A 23,829-nucleotide genomic window follows, 5' to 3' on the forward strand; every position below is an offset into this window, starting at 1 on the left:
TTGCACTTGTCTTTGTCATCCTGACCCATTATAGTGTGCTGCTATTTGTACCATACGACCCATTTAATTTTTTTATTTTATTGTCACCACGACTTATTTGTACGAGGAATGAGTTGAAAATTGAAACTGGACTAGAGGATGTAGCCCAGCCAAAGAGTGAAGAATTGGAAATGTGTAAATTGATGTCGTGATATTGTTTTTCAGATATATTTTATTCTGGCATACATGCATATTTTTCTCGACGAAAAATAATTGAGATGTTAAAGAAGTAGCTATACAAAATACAAATTAATTATTTGCAACTGAATGTGATTAAATAATTGCATCAATAGAATTAATCAGTAACATTAATCGATTCTTAGATTCAAAGAAACGCCTGAAAGAAGCAAATAAAAATACAGTCGCAAATGAAAAGTGACAATTCGGTTTAACTTCGACGAAGTGCCTCAGTTGAAAATCGATGTCGGTGAAGCCTGATTAGAAGAATATGCCTGAGAAACTTAAAAGCATAATGGCATATATTATAATAGCATTCCCAGTGAAGTTGCCGTCGAAAATAAGGAGATTATTTTCATCAAAGATTGACGTTGAAATGCAAGCAGTCAATGTGAAGAATAGCCCCTGCACTGATGGCAGGGCAGCACCTGCACTGATGGCAGGGCAGCACCTATCCTGATGGCAGGCAGCACCTGCACTGATGGCAGGGCAGCACCTGCACTGATGGCAGGGCAGCACCTGCACTAATGGCAGGGTAGCACTTCTACTGATGGCAGGGCAGCACCTGCACTGATGGCAGGGCAGCACCTGCACTGATGGCAGGGCAGCACCTGCACTGATGGCAGGGCAGCACCTGTCCTGATGGCAGGGCAGCACCTGCACTGATGGCAGGGCAGCACCTCTCCTGATGGCAGGGCAGCACCTGCACTGATGGCAGGGCAGCACCTGTCATGATGGCAGGACAGCACCTGTCATGATGGCAGGACAGCACCTGCACTGATGGCAGGGCAGCACCTGTCCTGATGGCAGACATCATCGCGTGCCGTGGCACCGCAATGAAGGCGATCGTTCTTATCGCTATATCGGCCGCACTTGAAGAGGCCAAGAAAACTACCAACTGGCACGACACTTTGCGGCTTAACTCTACGTGTGTGTGTCATTGGCCATTATTTTTCTTGGTGAAGTGCCAAAGTTTGCGTTGCGTAAAATTTCCGATCAACCATTTTCCAACTCGAGTTATGTTAGCTAAAATTCTTAACCATATTCAAGTTTCTTGCTACAACGCATCACTGTAACTTCATCATCATGGATGAAACTCCTAAACTTTTCAATAGCTTAAGAATTTTAACAACACAAACTGAAGAAGAAATATTTGGCGCTACACAGTCAGCCACACACAACCCAGCAGGCAATGTAAGGTTGAATCAGCGTTGAAACAACAAAACTCACGGCGTTGAATATTAGTTAGAATGAGAATGGAAGCAACGTCATTTTTTCAACGTCGTACATTTCGACGTTGTTTCAACGTTGAAATAGCGTAAAATTCTGACTTTAAAATCGTATATAAATATATATTCGCGAACATATACCGTCAGATGTCAATGCGATTTCAACGTTGAAACTAAAGTCGAAATGAAGGACGTTGAAAAAAATGACGTTGCTTCAACTTTTATTCTAAACTAATATTCAACGTTATTTCAACGTCGTGAGTTTTGTTGTTTCAACGTTAATTCAACGTAACATTGCCTGCTGGTAACGTACGTATCGACGCGACCGAAAATGGACTGTCCGTGACCCTAAATGAAGTGAGCCTCCTAGCAAATGACGTTGAAACGACGTTGATTACGAAATTATTCCGTTGAAATAACGTTTAATCAACGTGATTTTAACGTCGAATGTCTGTTGGTGAAGAATATAACAGTCATCGCACGCAGAACTGTATTTAGATAGCGATATCGCCTGGATATTCCGAGAAGCTTTGAACGCAAAACTACTCGATGGCTTAAGTTTACTTCACATTTTCGTGCTTCAACAATTTTGAGTAACTATTTGGGACTCTTGGCACTTGACACTGTAATGTACAGAACGCGCACTATACCGTAATGTGTGCACATAAATATTCAGTAATAAAAATTAAATAGTGATATAAACTAGACGGTGACTGAACACTTGGCGTTGCTCTCTTCTCCAACTATGACTTCTTCATAGTCTAACCGTGCAGCGTATGCATAATCTAACCGTGCAGCGTATGCACAGTCTAACCGTGCAGCGTATGCACAGTCTAACCGTGCAGCGTATGCACAATCTAACCGTGCAGTGTATGCACAGTCTAACCGTGCACCATATGCACAATCTAACCGTGCAGCGTATGCATAATCTAACCGTGCAGCGTATGCGCAGTCTAACCGTGCATCTAACCGTGCACCGTATGCACAATCTAACCGTGCACCGTATGCACAGTCTAACCGTGCATTGTATGCACAATCTAACCGTTAAGTTTACCGACGTACAGTTCGTAATGCATCACTGAATAGAGCGGAGTTTATGGGGTATTGTAGTGTTGACAACAAGACTGGGTCACGCATCACTGCCATCACACACGACACTTGAATTACATGCATTTTCCTATGCATGAAAAGTATCTGGGCATGGAAATTGACATGAAAAATAAAAATTACTGTTCCTAATGAGTCAGCGTGGACCTGAACATCAAAGTTTTGTGTAATTTTTGAACAATTTGTCTCATATGATGAATGCATCACAAGGCGTTTGAATAAATAACTATCAATATTAAAATTTAATACGTATAATGCGAACACAAATTTTGTTCCGTGTTCCTTAATTTGGGTGTAATAAAATTACGGGCAGCTTGACCAAAATTTGTCCGCAAGTTTATTAGCCTAAATCGGCTAGTTGCAGTTGAGTTGTCAGTCATAAATTTGTATGATCATTTAATAATTACTAAATTGTTCTTATTATAAAATTATAATCTATTAGTGCACTCTGCCGTTGAAAAAAGGATTAATGAAATGCAGTGTAGCTTATTGTATGCAGTAGCATCAAAGTAAAAATTATATAAGCTTATTTAGCAATTATAATAATTGTGAAATGTTATACGCGGCTCCCGAAGATTTCGCGTGAGCATATCATTTACATACGTTTTGAAGTGAGACTTCTTAAAAGAACTTACGAAATGACTATAACTAAGCAAGCTTTAGTTTTGAACGAAGGACATTCCTCTAGCATAAAAAAATTAGATCAGTGCTCACTGCAGTGAGTGACAGAGAGCACATTTTATCGTCCGTCTTGACGTGAAGTCAGGGACGGACGGACGGACATGACGAGCACAACAGCGCGTTTTTTTCCATAAATGAGAAAATGCGCTAAAAACTTTCCAGAGTAAAAGACTTAGGCGGTATTTTTTCGTTGATACATTCATTTTGCTAAGTTTGTCAGCCAATTTAGTAACAACTCAAGTTCAGCCAAAGCTTAGCATTGATTATGTTTTATTTTGGCCACGAAAAATCACACAATATTTACATCGATTGGCGCATTTTTTATAGATTATTACTAACAAATGTCATCATATGTTCTGCCAAATAATAAAAAAAGTAAATTGATATCCAATAAGTGAACTGGACACTAATATTTAATTTCTTGGATTATTCAAACAAGAATTCGAATTCGTTCCTGTAAAGCAGAATATATTCGAGTTGCCTGATAATTTGAATAAAAATAATCTAACATAACATAATATTTAATTACGCTGTTTTTAATTTACTTCAATTTAATTAATATGAATAATCTCTATAGCGCACAGCACAGCCTCCTTATTTAATCTTCGTCGTAGAAAATCAATTTTTAATTAAGTAAATACATGAAACTAAAATAAGTAAAGCCAAAAAACACTGAGTATCATGAAAATAAATCCATCAGACACTCAATCACAATCCAATTCATTATCGAGGTTGGATTGCGGGTGTCACTAACATTTTGGCCACTAATATCCCGGAGGTGGTTTTCAATAGGGATGAGACATGCAAGACGCTTTATTTATCACCTCACTTCGTGGCTAATTTTATTAATGAACGCACGCATGAATGAGTTCGCCTCATGGCATGCGTCTCGAGTTATGAATGGATCGCGTGTAGCGAACACATGGTCTTCGTAGTACGCGTAATGACAGCTGTATATATAGCTGCTCGAGTGCACGCTGGCATGCATGATCTTCGGTGCACGGAATATCGCATGCACGCACCGCTGCCGTGCACGAATTGCCACGCACTTCTCCCAATCTTAACGCCCACAATTCGTAAAAAATTATCAAGTCAACACGCAGCCTGGGCCGGTGCAGGCGATCAGTAGGCAGTGAAGATTTGGTGGTTGTGGTATGCATTGGTTGGCTGGAATTAATTTTCATAAATAAGTGCATGTAGGAGTTTTGTAATCATCGTGTCTAAAAAATGAAGTCTTAGATAAGAAGAAAATTTAATAAGTCTTACCTAAATTTAGTTAGTCTTAGTTAGTCGTACTTCATTTCATATTATAAGTTGGAGGAAGTTGTGGTTGTCACTTCAACAGAAGCAAATGCCAGCAGTTTTTAATCGCATCGACGGTAATATTTCATTTACAAAATATTCATCCGTTATTTTGTTTAAATTTCTAATAACGTAAAGAAAAGTTTAAGTCGGATAGAAACCACCGGTATTTACTAGTCAATCGACAATGATGTACATAAATAACGAACTAGGTTTGCGTACTGCAACTGCGAGTGACAGATTCATGGTGAAGTATGATGACCATGAGCAGTAGCTGTGAGCAGGAGGTTCATGGTGAAGTGTGATGACCATGAGCAGTAGCTGTGAGCAGGAGGTCATGGTGAAGTGTGATGACCATGAGCAGTAGCTGTGAGCAGGAGGTCATGGTGAAGTGTGATGACCATGAAATATAGATTAGTGCTAACCATGCGGTAATTAGTGAAGGCTTCAGTTGTGAAGTGAAACGATCAGATGACATTGTGATCACAAATACTCCAGTGAATGATAGTGATGTTTAATAATGTTGAGCAACAGATTAAAAGCATCATGTTTTAATTATTTTAGCAATTAATAAATTGGTAAAATTGAATTATACATTTATTATTCATCTGAATGATAAATTTTGTAGTATTTAGAACTTTAGTAGAAAATTTTCAATACGAGATTACAGTAAGAAATTTTATTCTAAAATGGCATAATATATGGAGGAACATATAGACCTACTGATTGCTATAAGCAATACTGCATCTCAAATGTTTGATCACAACAATCCTGCCGCAATCAAACTAATACTAATCATCAAATACTAATCAAACTAATCATACTAATCATTAAAACTACCCATGATCCTACTTGTATGAAATTTCCGAGCCACGCATGTCATGCCACATAACATGCACGCATGACGCCATGCACATAATGTAAAGCACGTCATGCGCACGCGCGTGTCGCATGGAGCCGTACGTGATGCGCGTGCTTGGAGCGTAAGTTGCGTGCAGGAATGCCAGAGTTCGTGCAGCGATGCGAGGTTTCATGCGTGCGGCCAAGCACGAATAATTCGTCAAAAGGAAGTCGTAAAAATATTTAAAATTTGAGCAACATATTTCATTCACGGCAATTGAACACAAGCAGAACAGTAGGAGAACATCCGGGAAATTGCGCAAAAAATTGCGCAATAAAGTGCAAAAAGTTCGATTATCATCACAGAATGATGAGATAATTAGTCGATAAAAAACTATAATGATATCAAAATCCAACGTTAATCACTGAATATTCTATAACTATATCGTCCAGGTAAAAATACGTACAAAATATATGTTATAAAAATTGCAACTCTCCACGCATGCAGACCGTAGAGAGCGAATTTGTGATCGATTCTGCACCAACATAACTTTTGTCGATGCCGAGCAGAGAATTAATTGTAAAGCTGAATCTGTTTCAAGGATCGAGGACACGACGACACATGAAAAGTCCAGAAATGTGTTTCAGATATTGAATGGCTGCAGAAATTATTATTAATAAATTGACTCGAGACAGTTGAAAAATTGTACAGCGAGTGTTATATTTCGATAAAAATGATGCTTAAAATCATTCAAATTGATACGAAATATTCATTATGCGCTCAGATACAGCTCCAAAATTGTAAAGTCAGTGTCATATTACGACGAAAATAATGTATAAAATCATTTCAATGAATTCGAAATATTCATTATGCGCTACAAATGAGAATTTCAAACAGACAATATTTACGCATCGCATCGAAGTTTCATCACATAACTTCAGACAATAAATTCTGGAAAGATGAGCCTACTGCCCCAAATCCTTCAGAATTACTCTAAAAATATCACAAACCTGCACTTGGATCTTAAAAATCTTCTTTTAAAAAGCCCACAATATCCGAAGAATGGTACACTAGCGCGGCAAAATACTACAGACAGTCGAAGTAAACCCTGCTTTGAAAACCGCTGATTTCCGTGTTGAGGAGTAAGAACGATTGCTGGTATTTTTCCGGCCCAGAAGGATCCTTCTGAAAGCACTTTTGCAGGGCATAAAACTGTTCAAAAATACTATAGAACAAGCGTAAAATATACTTAGGAAAAAGTTTTAGGTATCTTCAAGAGATAAAGAAAAGTTATTGAAAATATATTACGTAGCACGATACTTCACAGGCCGCAAAAATGTCAAGAATTGTGGTAATAAATATTAAATGCTTGACGTGGGTTAGAAACGTTTACTTTCGAACGATCCACTGTCGTAAATGGAAATCCTGTGGAATTACTAACCATGTTATTATTCGGATAAATTCCAAATTAATTCATTTTGCCAGGACAATACAAAAACTGATACTAAAAAAATCATCATAGATGAAAAAGCAGATATGTTTGTTACCGGAAATTCATGACAAAAGAACGATTACGATGCAAAAAAATGGGATAATTTTGAAATAAGATTAACGACTGAAATGTGTCTATTCATATTGAATTCAAATTTCACTTCCTGATATACAAATGAATCCCGGAGCAATTTTATATCTTGTAAAATGTAAGAAATGGATTGAAAAAAATGCATGATTTACGAAGCCTTCTAAAAATTGTTAAAGGAGAGAGCAGAAATTGAAAGCCAGATTTCAAATTTAGTAGAAACTGAACTAACCGCTAGCATGCAATGCGCCACAAACGCCTATCTGAGTTTTATTGAACGATCGTTGTTATGAACGCGATCAATGCTCCTGAATTTCTCTTATTATTATATGTAGCAGGTAGCTTGTCACTAGCATTGTGCTCAACAATATTTCAATTCGCCATGAAACCCAATTTATATAAAAGAAAACAAGAAGTCTGAAAATAAACTTGGAATTATTCTGTGAAAAACGCCAGTTTGACAGCGACTTCTTCGAGCAGTAAAATCAGAAAATGTTTGAACTGCCTAAAATAAAGTCACTACAATTTCAACTCATCAAAACAAACTTTAAATTCAATTATTTACATATAATTATTACTATCTCGGTTCTCGAAATACACGAATTTCAATTTCAAGTACAAATCCGCATGAAAATCGTGCGAACGTTGAATGAATAAATGACCGATACAGTTTAAAGATTGGTTTCTGTGTCCCGATTGTTGGTTTTGGGAAGGTCAACCACGAGAACAAGTTCCTACTTAGGACGTCTTGCCGCTTATATTTTTTGAAGAAATAATTAACAGACACGAGTTTTACTGCACATAACCTTTGCCTAGGAAATGTCAGGCCGAGAAAAGGTGTGAAGTCATGAGTGCAAGTTACGATGTGTGTTGTATGTGGGGTTGTATGAACACACAGGGACAACACACTCAGACCGGTACAGTATTGCATTGCTGCACAGCTATACACTATCTTTTTTTTCATGCATAAAATATGATCTCTTATTGTTATCTCCTACCATACCTAAGATATATGAAGACCAAATTTAACGAGAAGTAATGCGTGAAAAACTTGAAATCTCCCGCAGCTTTGAAGTTCAATTACTCATGAAGTATCGAAAATTAAATTGATTTATTAATTGATTTGTTATAAATTTTAATTTTTGATCATTGATTTTTTTATATTTTTTGATATTGCTTTTTTCCTAATATATATTTGAAGTAATTCATCCTAATTAAGGAGTGATATCGGCTGAATTTTTTTCCAAATGTACAGCTTGGCGTTGACGTATTGAAACCTGAACTACACGCTCATCTCTCGCTTAATAAATTTAGTTTTTTATAGCATAAATAAATATCTGATTTTACGGGACCGATTTTTTTCTCTTATATGATTTTTCTCTGTCTTATTTGCATCTTATATTACGAATAAATAGTTTAAGATAGAAATTTTGCATATTATTGAAATGTAGAATTTGCGTTCCATATAATTTATCGAGCAGTAAACTCCTGAGGAGCGAGAGCCTGCGCGGCGATGGCGTGACTGAACGCCATCTGGGGGCGCCGCGGCGGCCACGTGGGGCCGCGGCCATCTGGCCTCACCCGGCCTGGGGCCCTGACCAGACTCTTATACAATAATTCAAGCACATAATTATATACGAGGCGATTAGAGCGACTCTTCTCTCAGAGGATAACAAACGCTAACTTGTCGCTTCACTGAAGCAAATGCATTTATCCAGACATGTTTTCTGGAGGTCATTATTTAATTACAGCGATGGTTATCCAGGTACAAGAAGCAGATCACTTTTACATTTCCAAAATTTGTTAATTTAGCAGAAGATCGTAGTATTTTATCCTGATCTTAATTCAAATCAATGAATAGTTTCGGTATCAGATGATATGCTGAGTTGTAATACGAGTGATTTTTTATATCGAGGTACATGGCCTAAACTGTAGTAATAAAGTGAGCAATGAACAGGCAAATCAACACCTACAGAACTTAAAATTTTAGGAGTTAACAAGCAGATTTATTGAAAAAAAAAATATTTTACCTTTCTAGAGAATGGCTTCCGCAATTTTCAATTGAGGATCTTAAGCTTGTCGGTTCTTCACCGTCGAATGTTATTTCTATCACCGTACATAACATTTAAATTATTCTTATTTAAAGTACCTAAACTTCAACTTTCTTCCTTTTATTTCATCTTCGTCTTTCATCACCTTACCCAACCTTATCTTTCATCACTTTACCCCACTTTATCTGTCATCTCCTTACCCAACTTTATCCTTCATCAACCCATCCCATCGATAGATCTTTGAAAATATATTCTTTATAGGGTACTATTTGAAAATATGAAAAATAAAAAATTTTTAATAACACCTTGACGTTATAATACTGCAAATCGAAGGCACGGCTTCGTTTAGAAACTGTACATTTTCGAGATGGCTTCTGACAAGAAAAAATGAAACCGAGTACCACTGAAAGGTTATATATAAAAGCATAGTATATTATTAAGTTTCTTGACGTACTTTCAACCTTCAGAAACTACGATTCCTACGAAATAAATGTATATGATAATTAATACTGTGGAACATTTCATACCACGATTTCAGCACTTATAACACTACCCTAATTTAAGGCCCGTTTCAAAAATGCAATGAACAGCAGAGAATTATTTTTGCAGTGACCAGGCTGTAATGAATGAGTGAATGAATGAATGATAAATAAATAAATAAATAAAATGTTCGTCAATATTGAATGCTAGAAATATTGACGAACGGAGTTCAGCCAGGGAATAATGTATGAGTTTGTGGTAGCTTACGTTTTTCTTCCGATCCAATTTGATACTAATATCGAGACTGATCTAAGGCAATAAGGAACTTGGCCGAATCATCGGCGGCCAAACACGATTTGTAATTTCTCGTTGATTTTAAATTAGGTAAGTTGAGCATAAATGACGAGGAACCCAATTGACATAAATTAAAATAATATAAACCGTTAAGTAAAAAAATTCGCTCATCGTCTAAAAAAGAAACATAAAAACATAAAAAACAAGTTCCATTCGACATAAAAACTATAATTCTTTAGATACTCAAACTTTCATTACAATTCAAATAGAAGGAATAAATGTAAATCACTCGTCACTGCTATCACAATTTTTTATTATTAACCATTGAGAAGTCATGCAAGAGAATATCTCGAGCGATCTAGAGCAGCACTAGAAAGCTGTCCGTTAAAGATCTGTCATTACCGAGACGTGAAGATATAGACCGACGTTATCTATAACGTACGTAGAGGGTTTAATGTGACGTACGAATATATATACGTACGGGAAACCTCTAAGCTGTTCACGCTTCGTAGGAACATCTCTCGCAGAGCTGTGTTATTATCTGAATTATTATCTGAATTATTATCTGAGTAAAAGAGATGAGATTTCCAGGCGAACGAGAGACAGTTATCCTTACTTTCGGACGCGCTTGAGGCTCACGCACACAGCTCCGTGTAATTGCGTGCTGCAGTGTATGTACTGCGTGTAATTGCGTGCTGCAGTGTATGTACTGCGTGTAATTGCGTGCTGCAGTGTATGTACTGCGTGTAATTGCGTACTACAGTGTGTGCACTGCGTGTAATTGCGTACTACAGTGTGTGCACTGCGTGTAATTGCGTGCTGCAGTGTATGTACTGCGTGTAATTACGTGCTGCAGTGTATGCACTGCGTGCAACTACGTGCTGCAGTGTGTGTACTGCGTGCAACTGCGTGCTGCAGTGTGTGTACTGCGTGCAACTGCGTGCTGCAGTGTGTGTACTGCGTGCAACTACGTGCTGCAGTGTATGCACTGCGTGTAATTGCGTGCTGCAGTGTATGCACTGCGTGTAATTGCGTGCTGCAGTGTATGCACTGCGTGCAATTGCGTGCTGCAGTGCATGCACTGCGTGCAATTGCGTGCTGCAGTGCATGCACTGCGTGTAATTGCGTGCATTCTTTGAGATACATCAAATAATCTTTTATATAATATAAGAAGCATCAGGCATTGCGATATTAAACGCTCCATGATTAAATTAATTAAAAGTCCTAGTCAATTTAAACATCCACAGTCAATTTAAACGTCCACAACACAGATTTAAACGTCCAATTAAACGTCCTAGTATCATATTATTCAATAATATAAGAAGCACCAGGTATAGCGATATTATTTTTATTAAGCGCACCAATTAAGTATTGCGGTATTTAGTAAAATACTTTAAAAATCACTGAACGGTTCACGGTTATTTCAAGTTGAAACTTCAGTGTTTATGAAAAAGTTCCGACTGGAAATTTCAAAAAGCTAAAGTCACCAAATACAACAAAAGCGATAGGCAGTAAGAACCAAAAGCAATCAATTTTACAAGGAATTAATGAAATTATTTTTAAAAATTGTAATCTTTAATCAAATTTTTACCGAGAAAAGATTAATTTTCAGAATACGATAGAAAAAATCTGACGTCGTTAATGCTTGAACGCGACACTTCGAGCGCGTGAAGTTCACGTAAATTTTTAGGTTCAACCTAAATATATATTATTTATTATTATAATATAGAATATAATATATACTATAGTATAGAATTATTATTTTCTTTTAGTAAAATAATAACTGTAAATTTCACTTACCAAGATGAACTAATCATATGCTCTGAACGTAAAAAAATATAATTCCAAATCATAACTTACAAATGAAATAATTTTAGTTTTCTATAGTCTTGATCAAAGTATCAAATGTTAAATAATACATGAAATAATACAAGGTACGTATATTATGCTGGGTAATACAGCATGATGAACTATTGGACTTACTAAACTGACAAAATTTGTACACTCGCAAATAACTGAGATGATAGAGTATGAAATGTGACAAGCATTGATGACTTATAAGATTCCGAAACTAAAAATAATTAAGGTCCACTTGGAATGATAATTAATATACCTATTAAAGTAATTAATAAATAATTAGAGGTAAATATTGATTTATTTACCTGTGATTTTAAATACTTATTAAAGTAATTATAAATAAGTAAATATAATTATTGATTTACTTACCTGTAGGAATAGCTCTCCGTCGAGCACGTGATGGTCGTAAGTGACAAGCTCTCTGTGACGGGACGGCGAGGGCTGCGGGGGGGAGGGGTGCGACGAGTCCCCAGTGTCGCCCTTATCGCCCCCGCCGCTGCTGGCAGCGATGAATGCTGGTGGCAACGAGAGATAAGGTTAAGAGGTGGCATGTGGTGGCAACGAGGGATAAGGTTAAGAGGTGGCATGTGGTGGCAACGAGGGATAAGGTATAACTAAACTAATCATAAAACTTTAATAAATATAAATAAGACCGCACGATTTTCAAGCACAAAATAACCCCACAATTTACAAAGCACAAATCTTGGACCACACAAATTACGCAGCAAAATGTGGCTGCTCAAAATCTGGACCACATCTAAAAACCCAGAAATGTATGGCAAAATAAATATAGTATTTACTAAATACCTTAGTGTTATTTTCAAATAAATTGCAACAATAATAAATTTATTAAGAACAAAATTTATTCAACACCTAAGTCACAGGAAAACACAGCTCATACACAACGCAATACATCGAACACAAGCACACCACACAACATACAGAAAAGTACTAACAACACTCTTACGCTTGACTGAACGATGCACATCACACACCACGCATCACACCATACATTGCATTGAACGTAAACGACAAACACATCACACACATCACATCACACAAAACACAACACACACAATTGCAGTAATGGACACTCTGGCTGATGAGTCGCGCGAGGCTACCCTCTAAATTCACCGCCGCTGTCGCTGCCTCTTTCTGGTCCTCTAGCCTGACACACAACCTGCACTACCGTGCACTACCATGCTGAGCGTAACCTGCACTACCGTGCACAACCATGCTGAGCNCTAGAAATCCAATTATAGTAAAATATGGTGCACCTCATGTTGGCTTCTAAAATCTTTTGACGTAAGAACTACCGACACATTCGTGGGTTTCTCATAAACTTTCAGCGTGGAAACCCTTGTGACATCAATAAATAATGTATTAAATTACAATTTCCAATAAATATTTATAATTCTGTATAAATAAAGGCTAAAATTGATACAAAGTTTTATATTACAATTTCCAATACCTATTTATAATTCTGTATAAACAAAAGCTCAAATTGATAAAACCAATGCTCATGGCATTTATCGCAGTTGAGCGCAGTTTAGGGCCAACTAGTCTATTTTATGGGGCAGTTAGCGACACCGCCGTATATAACAATAATTTGCCGCAGTATTGTTTTAATGACCGCCTAATGCACAAGATTATTTCTTCCACTGGTCTGGGTCGAAGAGGTCATTAAATGCTGCAAAATATGAAATAAACACAACATCGACCACGCGACCGAGGCAACGTTTGCAGATCCCATTATATGATTCCTATTCTATTAATTTACTAATGAACATAATCTGAGCTTTATTTTGTTGAATAATTTCGAAATCAGATGTCAAAATAAAGATGTATAGTGTATTCTATATAATATAGAATACATATGAAAAAATATCACACAAAAACTAAGATAATAATTTTTTCTGCCAGATGGAACATTTTTGAGTAACTCCAAACAACAAGAGTGCAACAACAGGAGTAGATCAGATGTAAATAGCATCCAAAGTGCAGCAGCAACACCACAGCAGCTCCGCAGCAGCACAGCAGCAACACCACAGCAGCAAAGGAGGCGCAACCCAGCAGCAGCAGCAGCAGCAGCAGCAGCAGCAGCAGCACCGTTTAAGCAGCACCCAAGTATCACAGCAGTACCAAGACATCAGAGCAAAACAGCAAAAAACACCGCAATATAGCACCGCACCATACCCACACATCAGCGCCACAGCAGCACAGCAGTACTACAGCAGTAGCAGAGCACCACAGCAGTTGCAGAGCACCACAGCAGCAGCAGAGCAGCAGCAGCTCAGCACCACAGCAGCACAGCACCACAGCAGCAGCAGAGCACCACAGCAGTAGAGAGGCAGGCAGGGTGCAGGCAGCGCCTAAGGAGGGTCGTTACGAGCAGCACAGCCATTACGAATCGACCTCTCATCGCCGGACCACAGCAGCCACAGCAGCGGTGGCAGTGGCAGTAGCGGTGGCAGTGGAAGTAGCGGTGGCAGTTGTAGTAGCGACAGGGGCGGCAGCGTAGAAGTAGCCACAGTAGCGGTGGCAGTGGCAGCAGCGGTGGCAGCAGCGACAGAGGCGGTAGCGCAACAGCAGCCACAGCAGCTGTGGCAGCCATATATAGCGGTGACAGTGGCAGCAGCGGTGGCAGTGGCAGCAGTGTAGGAGAGCATCAACATCAAATGAAAGCTACCATTAAATGTCGCCCAACACTCACGCTAAGCCAGCAACTTTCTCGAGTTGTTTGTATTTCTTTTGTGTTCAATTTATTTCCAAAGGAGTTAATTAACTCTTCACAAGACCCATTTAAATGTGAATATCCACATATTAAATGCTTCCTAATCCTGCTGTGGTTAATAATAATTTCTCTGTATATGCCTCGATACGCGAACAATTTCGTCAATTCTTACGCAGGCTCTCACACAAGCCAATATTTAGGAGACAAAATAATATAAATAACAACGAAATTAGGGCAGAAATTATATTAAAAAAATTTTTTTCTCCTCAGATATTGTAGCGAATCGTATTAAAAAATAAGTAGTCATTAATAACAAAATGGCTGAAAAAAAAAACAAATAAACAGCTAGCAACGATGCAATGCATTAATGAACGCTAATTTATATAACGACAACAAGAGCACAATTAATGTAGTTAGCGAGCGAGCGATTTATCTATTATCTCTGCTATTTACATACGAGTTTTACACTTATGTATATTCTATGGTTCACCAGAGGAGAAGTTCGAACGTCACAGTGCTAGCAAAAATAAGCATTACTTAGTTTACTGACCAACTTTTCTTGTTATTATACTAGATGGGCACGTCAAGTAATAATTATACAAGATCGGTACAAATGGGCAAACGGCAGCGCATGATACTGAGCAGGAGCCGTGAGGGCAACAGTGAGGAGAGCAGCAGCAGCAGCAGCAGCGGCAGCAGCAGCAGCAGCAGTGAGGGGAGCAGCAGCAGCAGTGAGGGAAGCAGCAGCAGCAGCAGCAGCAGCAGTCGCGGCAGCAGCAGCAGTAGCAGCAGCGGCGGCAGCAGCAGTGAGGGGAGCAGCAGGCAGCAGCAAAAGTGAGGGGAGTAGAGGGGAGCGGAGGCCATTTTGTGGTTACCATGGCAACGCAGGTAAACAACAAAGCGGAGAGAAAGGGAGAGCGAGAGAAAGATCAGAGTCAAACGGAGAGATTAGGGAGAAGGATGGAGCGGTAAAAAGAGAGATTAAGGAGAGGAAATAAAAAGATCAGTTGTTAGCAATATTTATTACTATTTGATAATTATAGAAGCCGATTGCCCTGAGGTAAGATAATCGATTGTTAAGTGTAGGTTGATGCAGCAATCGGCACGCAATGATTGTCATTAAAATAATTGAATCTGACGAGTAATATAGCGCCGGGCAAAGCTTTCATTACTTTGACCATATGACATATAAATGTATAAGGCATATATATACATATTGAATCATATTTTAATTATGAAAAATATTTGATTCAAAACGAAGATTTTGATCGAATGATAAAACGAAGAATCAGTTGTAACCAGGAATGCATGAAATTTTGCCACTTTCAAGCGCAAAATCAAGAGCATGCGAAAAACTTGGCTACGTTCTTGAAATTTCCCCTTGTCTGAAACAAAAAAAAAACTGTGACCGATATTTATTTATTGATGTTCCGTCACGAAGATTCCCAGATCCTTTGCTCTTGCAAAATTATCGAAAGAAAATAATTGATTTTCAGAGCACTTTTGCTTAGTTTGTTAGCATATAAACTTAGATTTAACGATATTCGCCTTTTCCACAAAAATATCAACAGCCAATTTCGAACGTAACAATAATTAAAATTTAGTGCGAAAAGATTTAAATTATAACTCGATGAAATAAAAAAGTAAAAGTTACAATTAATGTTAACATTTGTTCAACAGCATGGATTCATGTAAACGCAAGCACTTTGAAAGTTTATGGTATGGTACATAAGGTTACAATAAATTAGTTAGACATGAACGTACGAATGCGTGGGCCCAAAAATGGTTCCCTCTCTTCCAAACACTCAAAAGAAGCGATCCCGGAGTACATGCTTCGAGGTTTTCAATCAGCAGTTGCATGTAGCTGCAAACACGTCTAATGTCTAAGTAACTACACGTAACGACCTAAGTGCACGTAACGACCCAAGAAAACATAGCGACCCAAGTACACGTAGCGACCAAAGTACAAATAGCGACCTAGGTACATATAGCGACCTAAGTACACGCCGTGACTCATGACCTTATGACCATATGATGAGTTCGGGACTTCCTAGTCCCCGGTCATGCTGATGCGCCGCCTTCGTCGTCCTCCGTCTCCGAGTCGTCGCTAGGCAGGTCACCCCGCCCTCGGGTCCCGGATGTAACGTAGGGCGTGTTCCGTCTATTAGCCCTCTTTTGGGCCAGCTGATGCAAGATGCTATTGCGTGTCACTTGCTGAGGGTAGTTTCCCTACACCGGACAATCTGAGATCAAGCTCAAACACACATCCGCAGTCGTCTCGTGAATGTCGCAAGTGTGAACTCCCCTATTCTTCACGAAGAGTCTGCACTCTTGCCACGGCTCAGTTATTAAATGAGGGGAATCTTGCACAGTTTCATCTTCCTTTCGTTCTAATATTTCTCTATTTTGGAGCTATCGCTTTCAAAGTTGGAAGCCAGGACGGTTATCGGTTTCCAAGTGTAAAATGTGATATACCTCTCTTCTTTCCAGAGACTAAAGTCCCTGGAGTTTCAGTCTTCTCCTGTAGGGTAGCTTCAGTTCCCTCATACCGCTGATCCTAGGCGTGAAGGCATGCTGGACTGATTCCAGTTTCCGCACCGCACCCGCCTTGAGTGGCGACCAAAGTTGGCAGCAATACTCCAGATTGGGAAGCACGAAGGCTCTGAAGAGTGAAATTGTTGGGCTACTTCTCTTGTTTGAAATGTCCGCCAGATCCACTCCACCCGTTTTACGTCTCACGCAACTATTTCATCGCAGTGGTTTTCGAACGGGGCTTCGGTGCTCATCAACACTTCCGAGATCTCGAAGTAGTTGCTTCTCCTCAATTTCTGTGCCATCTGATGCCAAGTAGCGATGTGGCATCCCGGCCTCTGTGCCGGCACTGAATCTCATTACTTCGAACTTGGTGCCGTTGAACTGCATATTATTCACTAGGGTCCAATCGTAGATTGTCGACAAGTCATCCTGTAACCTCTCGCAGTCTAGGACATCTGTGATCTTCATCAGCACTCTTGTATCGTCCGCAAATGACGATGTAGTTGCGTGGGTGAGTTCCGTGTCGATGTCGGCAATGTGGATGAGGAAGAGGATCGGTCCAAGCACTGAGCCCTGCGGAACTCCGCTTTTTACCTTCGCTTCTCTCGATTTCGAGTTTCCTATTGCAATAGCTTGTACTTTATCCACCCGAACAGGCTTCCTCCTACCCCCAAAAGCCTCAGCTTTCTAAAGAGCACCTCATGGTAAACTTTGTCAAAAGCTTTCGCAAAGTCTAGGTAAACCACGTCCACGCCAGCTCCCTCCTCCAGCTGAGCCACCAGGCGGTGATGGTGTTCCAAGAACTGTGACAGCAGGAACGATTTTTCGCCGGAAACCATTTTGTCCATCATTGTACAGTTCAGCCTCTTCCATATACTGAACAAGCCTCCTGGCCACTACCTTTTCAAAAGCCTTGATCACTTGTGAGGTCAAGGTCACAGGTCTAAGCGTATATAATGAAATACTGAGGGTTGTATATGATGATCTTAACTACTCGTTCCTCGGCAGCTAGTTCTTCCGTACTGTGAGATCCAAGCAACCTGCGTTCGACTTCTATGTGGATCTCTAATAGTCTCTGTCTCCTTAGATCGTCGGTCTCTCGGGACGCTGCGGATATTAGGGCGCATTTTTATCGGGGTATAACGCACACACACCTGTGCTAGTTTCTTACAGATCCTATAATAGCAGTAGTGTTCACGTGATTCCCTATATATTTACGCGTAGCGACCTAAGTGTTCGTACCGACCTAAGTACACGTAACAGCCCTAAGTATACTTTTCGTCTTAGGTGTACGTAGCGGTAAAAGTGCATGCAGAGGCCTAAGTACACTTAGCAGTGTGGTTTGGCGATCCGCCTATCGACGGCTTTGGAATGAAGGATAACGAAGGCGGCGCATCAGCGTGACCATGGACGAGATCGTTCTAAATTGACCTAAGGACTCCAGTGATGCCGCGAGCGATCAGGATTAAAATAATGTAAGGGCATATCATTTTTGGAAACACTGTTTACTGTTTGAGTATTATAAGTGGTGATAGTGATGTTGAAAGAGGATATGGTGGTATGGAAGGAAGGAGTTGTAAAATTATAGTAAAGAAAAGAGGTGATTAATGAGGTAATTACGGCACAGAACGAGGTTATAATAAGCATGGCGCGGCGCCGGTATGTCCGCTTAATGAAGACCTCGCATCGACCTCCGCTGCGTAGCTCTCTTCCCATGACTCGGCTCGTCGTCGACTCTCTTGGCTCCCCGGCTCTCTCAGCTCCTCGGCTCTTTCGGCTCTCACGGCTCTCACGGCTCTCACGGCTCTCACGGCTCTCACGGCTTTTACGGCTCTCTCGGCTATCTCGGCTCTCACGGCTCTCACGGCTCTCACGGCTCTCACGGCTCTCACGGCTTTTACGGCTCCCTCGGCTATCTCGGCTCTCACGGCTCTCACGGTTCCTCGACTCCTCGGCTCTCCAAGCTCATTGACACTTAACAATTCATCCCGTTGTATTACGGTACGCCATATTCAAAAGTACGATATGCATGACAAATAATTATGTAATTATTATGAATGATAATAATTATGAATGAAATGTACGAATGACGAATAATATGTTAAACTGGCTCTGACAAATTCTATAAAGTATTCACTATGAACAAATAAATTTATCTAGAAATTCAAAAAATATGACAGTACTCACTGCAGTGTGTGACAGAGAGCGCATTTTCTCGTCGACGAAAACGTTAAGTCAAGGACGGACAGACAGACAGATAGACGGACGGACAGACAGACGGACATGACGAGCACAATAGTGCATTTTTTCCAAAAATGAGAAAATGAGCTAAAAAGGTATTAATTCATTAAAGATAATTGATCATTCAGTTCTATTCGTTGTATTGAACTAATTAAATTCGATATTTTTATGCGGCTCCTGAGCTGCTCACGAGCTTAGTTCAATTCCTTGAACATGCAAATGATAGAAGTGAACATAGAATTCATGACATTAGCCACATACTTATTTATATTAAAAAGTTTAAAATACCAAATCTTATACACATGTCATGATTCTTCCTTAATGAATACAAAGACTGTACTTCAAGGTATTCATGTGCTTTCTTCACAAGCTTGGAGATTTAACTTTAAGGTTTTAAATTTAACTTTAACAACTTAAGATTAACTGATATTTAATTGTCTATTCATCGTGTTCCTAAAATTTGTTGGAAGGAAAGAATCACATGTTAATTTTTATCTGTCATTTCCACCTCAATGTACAAGTTTAGGGTACCTAGCTTTTGTGTATTCCAGAGGATTTTGACAAAATTAGACTGCTCAATAATATACGTATGGTCTTATTCAGCGTACACTAAGAATCATCAGTAAATGAATGTAAAATAAATATTGAAATAAGTGCACGTAAATTTGTCCAGTTGTTGTATGCAACTAATTGATAATTTCAGCTGATCTTAGCGCTGTAAAGGACATTGTGCCAAGTATAAGCAATTGCTCACTATGGCATGAGCCTACGCATTCTTGACGTTAACCCTGATTGTATAATTTTACAACGTTATAATTGTACCGAGTTTGGTACAAATGTACGTTTGAAATTCGACAAAGGGTTATGACGTGCAACTTCGCGCATGGATCTTTCGTTAGGTCATTCCAGTTGCCAACTTGCCAAGCTTATAAATGTTACGTCGAGATGACATTAAGTCCACGGATACTACACCGAACATTCAAGTTACATTAATCCCCCAAAGTTGACACTTGGGAGGGGAGCAATGTTGGGTCAACAAATGAATGTTTTTCCCAAGCTGCTGCAATTAAGATAGAAATACGATTGAAGGAATGCATGCTACACGAAAGTACTAGAATGTATGCAGTGTTGAGAAAGTATGAAGAATTGGCAAGCAAAACTACTATCAGAACTCACAGGCTGAGGTGCATAACAGATTTGTAGGAAAAATGTTCGAAGTCATTGAATACTTTTTCAACTCAGTAATTAGGAACTCGTTTTATTGCAGAATAACCTCAACAATGTTCATGGCATAGCATAGCATAGCAAAAAGTAGCATAGAGTCAAACGATGAGACAAGCGGCGGCGAAAAAAAGTTCGTGGCTTTGTGAGTCATGAACTCGGTTCAATTTTATAGGTTGAATTACACAGTTTTTCTAAGGTAATAAATGAAGTTTGACTTGAGCAACCATGAAATGAAATATTCACGTATTAATTTTATGGCGATGTCGACGAGTTCAGCCCACAAGTAAGATTAATTTTCCGAGTTCTCCATAAAAAAATATTCGCACTGGAAAATATGAAGCAACGCAAATAAAGTGAGTTGAAAACTTCTATAAGAATTTAAAATTTGTAAGAAATCAATTTTCTAGATAACAAAGACAAGAATTCAACAGAAAGGAGCTATAAAGAAGGAATGAATAATAAATGAAAAAGTAAAAAATGATTGAACGAATAAATAATCCATGCAATTAACCGCGTGTTCCAAGAAAAATAAAAGTAACAATAACTAAACAATCCTCGAGACCAGAAGTGCAATACAGAACAATGAAGTATTAACTGAAAGTTAAGGTATGGCGTTCATTGGCGACCGTCCACACACACCATCACTCAACGTCGCTGAATTGAAGAGATCAAGTGCGGGATTTATCGACGGCGGCGACACCGCAGCGTGACATGCGGCCATGTGTCTTTGTCTTGTTAGTGCCACTGCTACTGCCATGCGATGCCACACCTGTGGCACTCCAGTCATATCTTGTGTACTTCTTGTAGGCAAGCTTTGAACTCCAGTTTTTCCATGTCTGGCACTCAATTTTTTGGGTTACACGGGGCTGGATTAGTTACTTGGCACTCCAATTTTTGGGGTTACACGGGCAATGTCTTGTGGACACGGGATTTGTTATGGAATTAAATAGTTCAGTAGACGCGGCGCAGTTATAAGTACCAGAAAGCTTTAAAAATTTGCGAAACGAAGCTCACTTAAAATAATTTCCCATCACGTTGCATACAACAATATTGTTTAACACAAATTAATAGCTATTGCACACAATTCCGTACATAAAGTATTCCTTTTTAGTAGCCCACATACAACCGCGCATAGCTGCAGAGCTTTCAGTTCTTAAAATTGGGAACTTCTGGAAATTAACAAACATTTTATCGTAAAAAAATACATTAATGAAAAAGTGACGATAATTAAGGTTAAAAATTCATAGCCGACGTTAGATGTTGGGGCGTTTGCAGATTGGCAATAAGAAATATTGAGATCGATGGTTGAGACACCAAGCGTCGTCGTGCCAGGCTAACATCAGGCATTAACAATTTACACGAGACACACAAAACAAAGCTCCGTATACCTCAAAACGTCATCAAGGCAAAGTGAGAAATTGTAGACCAGCGCAGTGTAGTTTATTGCCATGCACTTATATTGTGAGAGTTTGTTGAAAAAGCGAGGGTTGGACAAACTATAGCATTTAGGTTTCCGTTTTTCAACGGTTGATATTAGGATATTGATAAATGACGCTTTCATTGCAATATTGTCGATTGAAATTGTCACCGAAGATAATTTGGTTTCAACAAATGGATGATGTCTTAAGCAAAATAGGAAGCGGAATTCCGTGTGAAGTCCAAATCATCGAAATAAAAACCTAACATTTTGCGATAGAGGCTTTCATTTAAAAACGATCAATACCTACTGATAAAGGTAAAGTGCTGGAGATTTCACCAGATTATTTATTTGCAAAGACAGGAAGCTAATAGGCATTAATATCCCCAAGTTAAATCGATAGTGATTGCAACCTAGTCAAAAACCCAGTCTGTCTATGGCTACTTATAACCTACATACCTATGGCTATTGTTAGGGTAGAGGTTAGAAATGAAGGTTGCTCAGTACCTAATGATGACAAATGAGCTGCATTGGTGGCATGCTCGGGGCTGAAATTACAAGCTGGTTATCGAGAATGCGTGCCAAGGCTTCATTTGACAAGATGTCACGACATTCACGCCTACACACACGTGATAAGTGCTTCGTGACATGACAAATGCTGCTCAGTAACGCGTCTCGGTAACAAGCGGGCACTCTATAGTGACGCTCTCTGCTCAGTAACGCGTCTCGGTAACAAGCGCGTCTCGGTAACAACAAAAAATACGTCCATCACCACCACCCATCATCCCCCCAGTGAGGGAAAAGGGGGTCATGCAGCGGCTGTGGGGGCGAGCGGTGGGCGACGCGGGGGCGGCAGCGCCCTTCGTGTACACGGCGGGGGGCGGTAGGGGCGCCGCCCTCACCGTAACAACCACGTAACACTACCACCACCACCGCTTGACAAAAGGTTAACTCTCCCTCTGTCACCTCAACCCAAAACCACTGTCATCTAACCATCACCAGACCACCCATACAACCACCATTACTGCAAAACACTACCAAAACCATGACACCCTACACCCACACACCCCTCATAACCACCACTACCACCACCCTGTCTCTTATACACATCTAGATGTGTATAAGAGACAGGTNACGAGAGAACAGTTTAAGAGGTGGCATGTGGTGGCAACGAGGGATAAGGTTAAGAGGTGGCATGTTGTGGCAACGAGGGATAATGTATAACTAAATTAATCATAAAACTTTAATAAACATAATTAAGACCTCACAATTTTTAAGTACACAAAATAACCCCACAATTTACACAGCAAAAAACTTGGACCAACCAAATTACACTGCAAAATGTGGCTGCTCAAAATCGGGACCACATAAAAAAAGGGTAAGGCATGGCAAAATGAATATAGTGTTTACTTAGTACCTTAGAGTTGTTTCGAAAGAAATTAAAGCGATAATAAATGTATTGAAAACAAAATTTATTCAGCACCTAAGGCACAGAAAAACACAAGATACACAGTGCAATAAACCAAACATACAAATTGAACATGACTAAGCACCAGTAGCTCATACACTACGCAAAACATCGAAACACATGTACAAGCATAGAACACTTACAGAAAAGCACACACAACACTCCTAAGCTCGACCGAGCGATGCACATCACACACTACGCATCACACCATACATGCTTTGAACGACACACACCACACACACAAAACACATCACACACATCACATCACACAAAACACAACACACACAATTGCAGTAATGGACACTCTGGCTGATGAGCCGCGCGCTGCTAGCCTCTAAATTCACCGCCGCTGTCGCTGCCTCTTTCTGGTCCTCTAGCCTGGCACACAACCTGCTCTACCATGCACTACCATGCACTACCATGCACTACCGTGCACTACCATGCTGAGCGTAACCTGCACTACCGTGCACTACCATGCTGGTCTCTTATACACATCTAGATGTGTATAAGAGACAGGTATGCAAGATAAGGAGTGTATGCAAGAAAGAGTGTATGCAAGATAAGGAGTGTATG

General features: G+C 39.6%; 1 long non-coding RNA gene across 1 annotated transcript in view; it reads right to left on the reverse strand.

Moving 5' to 3' along the window:
- LOC125179013 overlaps window positions 1–23,829 on the reverse strand; it is a 96,869-nt gene that overhangs the window by 45,975 nt on the left and 27,065 nt on the right. Inside the window, exon 2 of the long non-coding RNA XR_007157118.1 lies at window positions 12,007–12,152. This is a non-coding gene — a long non-coding RNA (uncharacterized LOC125179013). The remainder of the gene's footprint in view (window positions 1–12,006; window positions 12,153–23,829) is intronic.

This window comes from Hyalella azteca, unplaced genomic scaffold (assembly GCF_000764305.2).
Source record: "Hyalella azteca isolate HAZT.00-mixed unplaced genomic scaffold, Hazt_2.0.2 contig14441, whole genome shotgun sequence".
Taxonomy (NCBI): Eukaryota; Metazoa; Arthropoda; class Malacostraca; order Amphipoda; family Hyalellidae; genus Hyalella; species Hyalella azteca.